Genomic DNA, 7,574 nt, shown 5'->3' with positions numbered 1-7,574 from the left:
GGGCGGAGGGACAGAGAGGGCGGAGGGACAGAGAGGGCGGAGGGACAGAGAGGGCGGAGGGTGCGGAGGGACGGAGAGGGCGGAGGGACAGAGAGGGCGGAGGTACAGAGAGGGCGGAGGTACAGAGAGGGCGGAGGTACAGAGAGGGCGGAGGTACAGAGAGGGCGGAGGTACAGAGAGGGCGGAGGGACAGAGAGGGCGGCGGGACAGAGAGAGCGGAGGGACAGAGAGAGCGGAGGGACAGAGAGGGCGGTAGGGATGTGGGGGACGGAGAGGGCGGAGGGACAGAGAGGGCGGAGGGACAGAGAGGACGGAGGGACAGAGAGGACGGAGGGACAGAGAGGACGGAGGGACAGAGAGGGCGGAGGGACAGAGGGGTATGGTAGGGGTGGAGGGACGGAGAGGGCGGAGGGACAGAGAGGACGGAGGGACAGAGAGGGCGGAGGGTGCGGAGGGACAGAGAGGGTGGAGGGTGCGGAGGGACGGAGAGGGCGGAGGGACGGAGAGGGCGGAGGGACAGAGAGGGTGGTAGGGGTGGAGGGACAGAGAGGGCGGAGGGACAGAGAGGGCGGAGGGACAGAGAGGGCGGAGGGTGCGGAGGGACAGAGAGGGTGGAGGGTGCGGAGGGACGGAGAGGGCGGAGGGACAGAGAGGGTGGAGGGTGCGGAGGGACGGAGAGGGCGGAGGGACAGAGAGGGCGGAAGAGATGAAGAGGGCGGAGGGACAGAGAGGGCGGAAGAGATGAAGAGGGTGGAGGGACGGAGAGGGCGGAAGAGATGAAGAGGGTGGAGGGACAGAGAGGGCGGAAGAGATGAAGAGGACGGAGGGACAGAGAGGGCGGAAGAGATGAAGAGGGTGGAGGGACGGAGAGGGCGGAAGGGGTGGAGGGACAGAGAGGGCGGAGGGACAGAGAGGGAGGAAGGGGTGGAGGGATGAAGAGGGCGGAGGGACAGAGGGCGGTAGGGGTGGAGGGACAGAGAGGGCGGAGGGACAGAGAGGGAGGAAGGGGTGGAGGGATGAAGAGGGCGGAGGGACAGAGAGGGCGGTAGGGGTGGAGGGACAGAGAGGGCGGAGGGACAGAGGGAGGAAGGGGTGGAGGGACAGAGGGCGGTAGGGGTGGAGGGACAGAGAGGGCGGAGGGACAGAGAGGGAGGAAGGGGTGGAGGGATGAAGAGGGCGGAGGGACAGAGGGCGGTAGGGGTGGAGGGACAGAGAGGGCGGAGGGACAGAGAGGGATGAAGGGGTGGAGGGAGGAAGAGGGCGGAGGGACAGAGAGGGCGGTAGGGGTGGAGGGACGGAGAGGGCGGAAGGGGTGGAGGGACGGAGAGGGCGGAAGGGGTGGAGGGACGGAGAGGGCGGTCGGGATGTGGAGGGACGGAGAGGGCGGAGGGACAGAGAGGGCGGTAGGGGTGGAGGGGCGGAGAGGTATGGAAGGGGTGGAGGGATGAAGAGGGCGGAGGGACAGAGGGCGGTAGGGATGTGGAGGGACGGAGAGGGCGGAGGGACAGAGAGGGCGGTAGGGGTGGAGGGACGGAGAGGGCGGAGGGACAGAGAGGGCGGTAGGGGTGGAGGGACGGAGAGGGCGGAGGGACAGAGAGGGTGGTAGGGGTGGAGGGACAGAGAGGGCGGAGGGACAGAGATGGTGGTAGGGGTGGAGGGACGGAGAGGGCGGAAGGGGTGGAGGGACAGAGAGGGCGGAGAGGGAGGAAGGGGTGGAGGGACAGAGAGGGCGGAGGGACAGAGAGGGTGGTAGGGGTGGAGGGACAGAGAGGGCGGAGGGACAGAGAGGGTGGTAGGGGTGGAGGGACGGAGAGGGCGGAGGGTGCGGAGGGACGGAGAGGGTGGAGGGACGGAGAGGGCGCAGGGACAGAGAGGGCGGAGGGACAGAGAGTGCGGTAGGGGTGGAGGGACAGAGAGGGCGGAAGGGTTGGAGGGATGAAGAGGGCGGAGGGACAGAGGGCGGTAGGGGTGGAGGGACAGAGAGGGCGGAGGGACAGAGAGGGCGGAGGGACAGAGAGGGAGGAAGGGGTGGAGGGATGAAGAGGGCGGAGGGACAGAGAGGGCGGTAGGGGTGGAGGGACAGAGAGGGCGGAGGGACAGAGAGGGAGGAAGGGTGGAGGGATGAAGAGGGCGGAGGGACAGAGAGGGAGGAAGGGGTGGAGGGATGAAGAGGGCGGAGGGACAGAGAGGGCGGTAGGGGTGGAGGGACAGAGAGGGCGGAGGGACAGAGAGGGAGGAAGGGGTGGAGGGATGAAGAGGGCGGAGGGACAGAGAGGGCGGTAGGGGTGGAGGGACAGAGAGGGCGGAGGGACAGAGAGGGAGGAAGGGGTGGAGGGATGAAGAGGGCGGAGGGACAGAGAGGGCGGTAGGGGTGGAGGGACAGAGAGGGCGGAGGGACAGAGAGGGAGGAAGGGGTGGAGGGATGAAGAGGGCGGAGGGACAGAGAGGGCGGTAGGGGTGGAGGGATGGAGAGGGCGGAGGGACAGAGAGGGCGGTAGGGGTGGAGGGACAGAGAGGGCGGAGGGACAGAGAGGGAGGAAGGGGTGGAGGGATGAAGAGGGCGGAGGGACAGAGAGGGCGGTAGGGGTGGAGGGACAGAGAGGGCGGAGGGACAGAGAGGGAGGAAGGGGTGGAGGGATGGAGAGGGCGGAAGGGGTGGAGGGACGGAGAGGGCGGTAGGGATGTGGAGGGATGGAGAGGGCGGAGGGACAGAGAGGGCGGTAGGGGTGGAGGGACGGAGAGGGCGGAAGGGGTGGAGGGACGGAGAGGGCGGAAGGGGTGGAGGGACGGAGAGGGCGGTAGGGATGTGGAGGGATGGAGAGGGCGCAGGGACAGAGAGGGCGGTAGGGCAGGAGGGACGGAGAGGTATGGAAGGGGTGGAGGGATGAAGAGGGCGGAGGGACAGAGGGCGGTAGGGATGTGGAGGGACGGAGAGGGCAGAGGGACAGAGAGGGCGGTAGGGGTGGAGGGACGGAGAGGGCAGAGGGACAGAGAGGGAGGACGGGGTGGAGGGATGAAGAGGGCGGAGGGACAGAGAGGGCGGTAGGGGTGGAGGGACAGAGAGGGCGGAGGGACAGAGAGGGAGGAAGGGGTGGAGGGATGAAGAGGGCGGAGGGACAGAGAGGGCGGTAGGGGTGGAGGGACAGAGAGGGCGGAGGGACAGAGAGGGAGGAAGGGGTGGAGGGATGAAGAGGGCGGAGGGACAGAGGGCGGTAGGGGTGGAGGGACAGAGAGGGCGGAGGGACAGAGAGGGAGGAAGGGGTGGAGGGATGAAGAGGGCGGAGGGACAGAGGGCGGTAGGGGTGGAGGGACAGAGAGGGCGGAGGGACAGAGAGGGAGGAAGGGGTGGAGGGATGAAGAGGGCGGAGGGACAGAGAGGGCGGTAGGGGTGGAGGGACGGAGAGGGCGGAAGGGGTGGAGGGACGGAGAGGGCGGAAGGGGTGGAGGGACGGAGAGGGCGGTAGGGATGTGGAGGGACGGAGAGGGCGGAGGGACAGAGAGGGCGGTAGGGGTGGAGGGGCGGAGAGGTATGGAAGGGGTGGAGGGATGAAGAGGGCGGAGGGACAGAGGGCGGTAGGGATGTGGAGGGACGGAGAGGGCGGTAGGGGTGGAGGGACGGAGAGGGCGGTAGGGGTGGAGAGGGCGGAGGGACAGAGAGGGTGGTAGGGGTGGAGGGACGGAGAGGGCGGAGGGACAGAGAGGGTGGTAGGGGTGGAGGGACGGAGAGGGCGGAGGGACAGAGAGGGTGGTAGGGGTGGAGGGACGGAGAGGTATGGAAGGGGTGGAGGGATGAAGAGGGTGGAGGGACAGAGGGCGGTAGGGATGTGGAGGGACGGAGAGGGCAGAGGGACAGAGAGGGCGGTAGGGGTGGAGGGACGGAGAGGGCGGAGGGACAGAGAGGGTGGTAGGGGTGGAGGGACGGAGAGGGCGGAGGGACAGAGAGGGTGGAAGGGGTGGAGGGACGGAGAGGGCGGAGGGACAGAGAGGGAGGAAGGGGTGGAGGGATGAAGAGGGCGGAGGGACAGAGAGGGCGGTAGGGGTGGAGGGACAGAGAGGGCGGAGGGACAGAGAGGGAGGAAGGGGTGGAGGGAAGGAGAGGGCGGAAGGGGTGGAGGGACGGAGAGGGCGGTAGGGATGTGGAGGGATGGAGAGGGCGGAGGGACAGAGAGGGCGGTAGGGGTGGAGGGACGGAGAGGGCGGAAGGGGTGGAGGGACGGAGAGGGCGGAAGGGGTGGAGGGACGGAGAGGGCGGTAGGGATGTGGAGGGATGGAGAGGGCGGAGGGACAGAGAGGGCGGGAGGGGTGGAGGGACGGAGAGGGCGGAAGGGGTGGAGGGACAGAGAGGGCGGAAGGGGTGGAGGGACGGAGAGGGCGGTAGGGATGTGGAGGGATGGAGAGGGCGGAGGGACAGAGAGGGCGGTAGGGCAGGAGGGACGGAGAGGTATGGAAGGGGTGGAGGGATGAAGAGGGCGGAGGGACAGAGGGCGGTAGGGATGTGGAGGGACGGAGAGGGCAGAGGGACAGAGAGGGCGGTAGGGGTGGAGGGACAGAGAGGGCGGAGGGACAGAGAGGGAGGAAGGGGTGGAGGGATGAAGAGGGCGGAGGGACAGAGAGCGGTAGGGGTGGAGGGACAGAGAGGGCGGAGGGACAGAGAGGGAGGAAGGGGTGGAGGGATGAAGAGGGCGGAGGGACAGAGGGCGGTAGGGGTGGAGGGACAGAGAGGGCGGAGGGACAGAGAGGGAGGAAGGGGTGGAGGGATGAAGAGGGCGGAGGGACAGAGAGGGCGGTAGGGGTGGAGGGACGGAGAGGGCGGAAGGGGTGGAGGGACGGAGAGGGCGGAAGGGGTGGAGGGACGGAGAGGGCGGTAGGGATGTGGAGGGACGGAGAGGGCGGAGGGACAGAGAGGGCGGTAGGGGTGGAGGGGCGGAGAGGTATGGAAGGGGTGGAGGGATGAAGAGGGCGGAGGGACAGAGGGCGGTAGGGATGTGGAGGGACGGAGAGGGCGGTAGGGGTGGAGGGACGGAGAGGGCGGTAGGGATGTGGAGGGACGGAGAGGGCGGAGGGACAGAGAGGGCGGTAGGGGTGGAGGGACGGAGAGGTATGGAAGGGGTGGAGGGATGAAGAGGGTGGAGGGACAGAGGGCGGTAGGGATGTGGAGGGACGGAGAGGGCAGAGGGACAGAGAGGGCGGTAGGGGTGGAGGGACGGAGAGGGCGGAGGGACAGAGAGGGTGGTAGGGGTGGAGGGACGGAGAGGGCGGAGGGACCGAGAGGGTGGTAGGGGTGGAGGGACGGAGAGGGCGGAGGGACAGAGAGGGTGGTAGGGGTGGAGGGACGGAGAGGGCGGAGGGACAGAGAGGGTGGTAGGGGTGGAGGGACGGAGAGGGCGGAGGGACAGAGAGGGTGGTAGGGGTGGAGGGACGGAGAGGGCGGAGGGACAGAGAGGGTGGTAGGGGTGGAGGGAGGGAGAGGGCGGAGGGTGCGGAGGGACGGAGAGGGTGGAGGGACGGAGAGGGCGGAGGGACAGAGAGGGCGGAGGGACGGAGAGGGCGGAGGGACAGAGAGGGTGGAGGGTGCGGAGGGACGGAGAGGGCGGAAGGGGTGGAGGGACAGAGAGGGCGGAGAGGGAGAAAGGGGTGGAGGGACAGAGAGGGTGGTAGGGGTGGAGGGACGGAGAGGGCGGAGGGACAGAGAGGGTGGTAGGGGTGGAGGGACGGAGAGGGCGGAGGGTGCGGAGGGACGGAGAGGGTGGAGGGACGGAGAGGGCGCAGGGACAGAGAGGGCGGAGGGGGTGGAGGGACAGAGAGGGCGGAAGGGTTGGAGGGACAGAGAGGGTGGAGGGTGCGGAGGGACGCAGAGGGCGGAAGGGGTGGAGGGACAGAGAGGGCGGAGAGGGAGGAAGGGGTGGAGGGACAGAGAGGGTGGAGGGACAGAGAGGGCGGAGGGACAGAGAGGGCGGAAGGGGTGGAGGGACAGAGAGGGCGGAGGGACAGAGAGGGTGGTAGGGGTGGAGGGACGGAGAGGGCGGAGGGACAGAGAGGGTGGTAGGGGTGGAGAGGGCGGAGGGACAGAGAGGGTGGTAGGGGTGGAGGGACGGAGAGGGCGGAGGGACAGAGAGGGTGGTAGGGGTGGAGGGACGGAGAGGGCGGAGGGACAGAGAGGGTGGTAGGGGTGGAGGGAGGGAGAGGGCGGAGGGTGCGGAGGGACGGAGAGGGTGGAGGGACGGAGAGGGCGGAGGGACAGAGAGGGCGGAGGGACGGAGAGGGCGGAGGGACAGAGAGGGTGGAGGGTGCGGAGGGACGGAGAGGGCGGAAGGGGTGGAGGGACAGAGAGGGCGGAGAGGGAGGAAGGGGTGGAGGGACAGAGAGGGCGGAGGGACAGAGAGGGTGGTAGGGGTGGAGGGACGGAGAGGGCGGAGGGACAGAGAGGGTGGTAGGGGTGGAGGGACGGAGAGGGCGGAGGGTGCGGAGGGACGGAGAGGGTGGAGGGACGGAGAGGGCGCAGGGACAGAGAGGGCGGAGGGACAGAGAGGGCGGAAGGGTTGGAGGGACAGAGAGGGTGGAGGGTGCGGAGGGACGGAGAGGGCGGAAGGGGTGGAGGGACAGAGAGGGCGGAGAGGGAGGAAGGGGTGGAGGGACAGAGAGGGTGGAGGGACAGAGAGGGCGGAGGGACAGAGAGGGCGGAAGGGGTGGAGGGACAGAGAGGGCGGAGGGACGGAGAGGGAGGAAGGGGTGGAGGGACAGAGAGGGCGGAGAGGGAGGAAGGGGTGGAGGGACAGAGAGGGTGGAGGGACAGAGAGGGCGGAGGGACAGAGAGGGCGGAAGGGGTGGAGGGACAGAGAGGGCGGAGGGACAGAGAGGGAGGAAGGGGTGGAGGGACAGAGAGGGCGGAGGGACAGAGAGGGCGGAAGAGATGAAGAGGGTGGAGGGACGGAGAGGGCGGAAGAGTAGAGGGACGGCAGGAAGAAAGGCTCTTTGTTGTCTCCCCTGGCGAGGTGCTCCCGGGTCGCCATGGCGCTGCTCGTCTGTCAAGGTCCTCAGGACGAACCTTCGTCACCACGGTAACCCAGGAGGGACGAAGATGATGGCAGCGATGACAACACCACTCAACCAAGCTGAATCTGGCAGCGCACGTGGCTCTGGGACCATACTAACAAAGACTCTCAGAGTAGAAGTGCTGATCTTGGATCAGTTTCACTTTTTTAGATCCTATTGAATACGACTTTATGGACAGAAGGGATCAGATCCTAGATCAACTATTTTTTAATACGGGCTCTGGCCATGACTTGGCTTAACTCTTTCAGTGGAAATAACTATTCTGAGCTTGAATGTTCCCTGGTCAGAAGTGTAAAGCATAGAAGTTTATTGGTTGGTGTATGTTGTGATAGTGATTAAATAAGGGAGTGGTCAACAGGTAGAACATTTCGGCTCCAAGGACTGGTTTCCCCACGTACGGATTGAATCAGGCCTGAGAGCACTTTTATATCCAAGACTGGGCTTACTTTGTGTCTGGGGAAACTGGCCCTAAGATGTCATAACAAGCTACTAAAATTGAGGTCTAGGGTGACATGTTCACC

The sequence above is a fragment of the Oncorhynchus clarkii genome, chromosome 30, assembly GCF_045791955.1.
Source record: "Oncorhynchus clarkii lewisi isolate Uvic-CL-2024 chromosome 30, UVic_Ocla_1.0, whole genome shotgun sequence".
Taxonomy (NCBI): domain Eukaryota; kingdom Metazoa; phylum Chordata; class Actinopteri; order Salmoniformes; family Salmonidae; genus Oncorhynchus; species Oncorhynchus clarkii.
The sequence above is the reverse complement of the archived record's forward strand: the minus strand, read 5'-3'. Positions refer to the sequence as shown.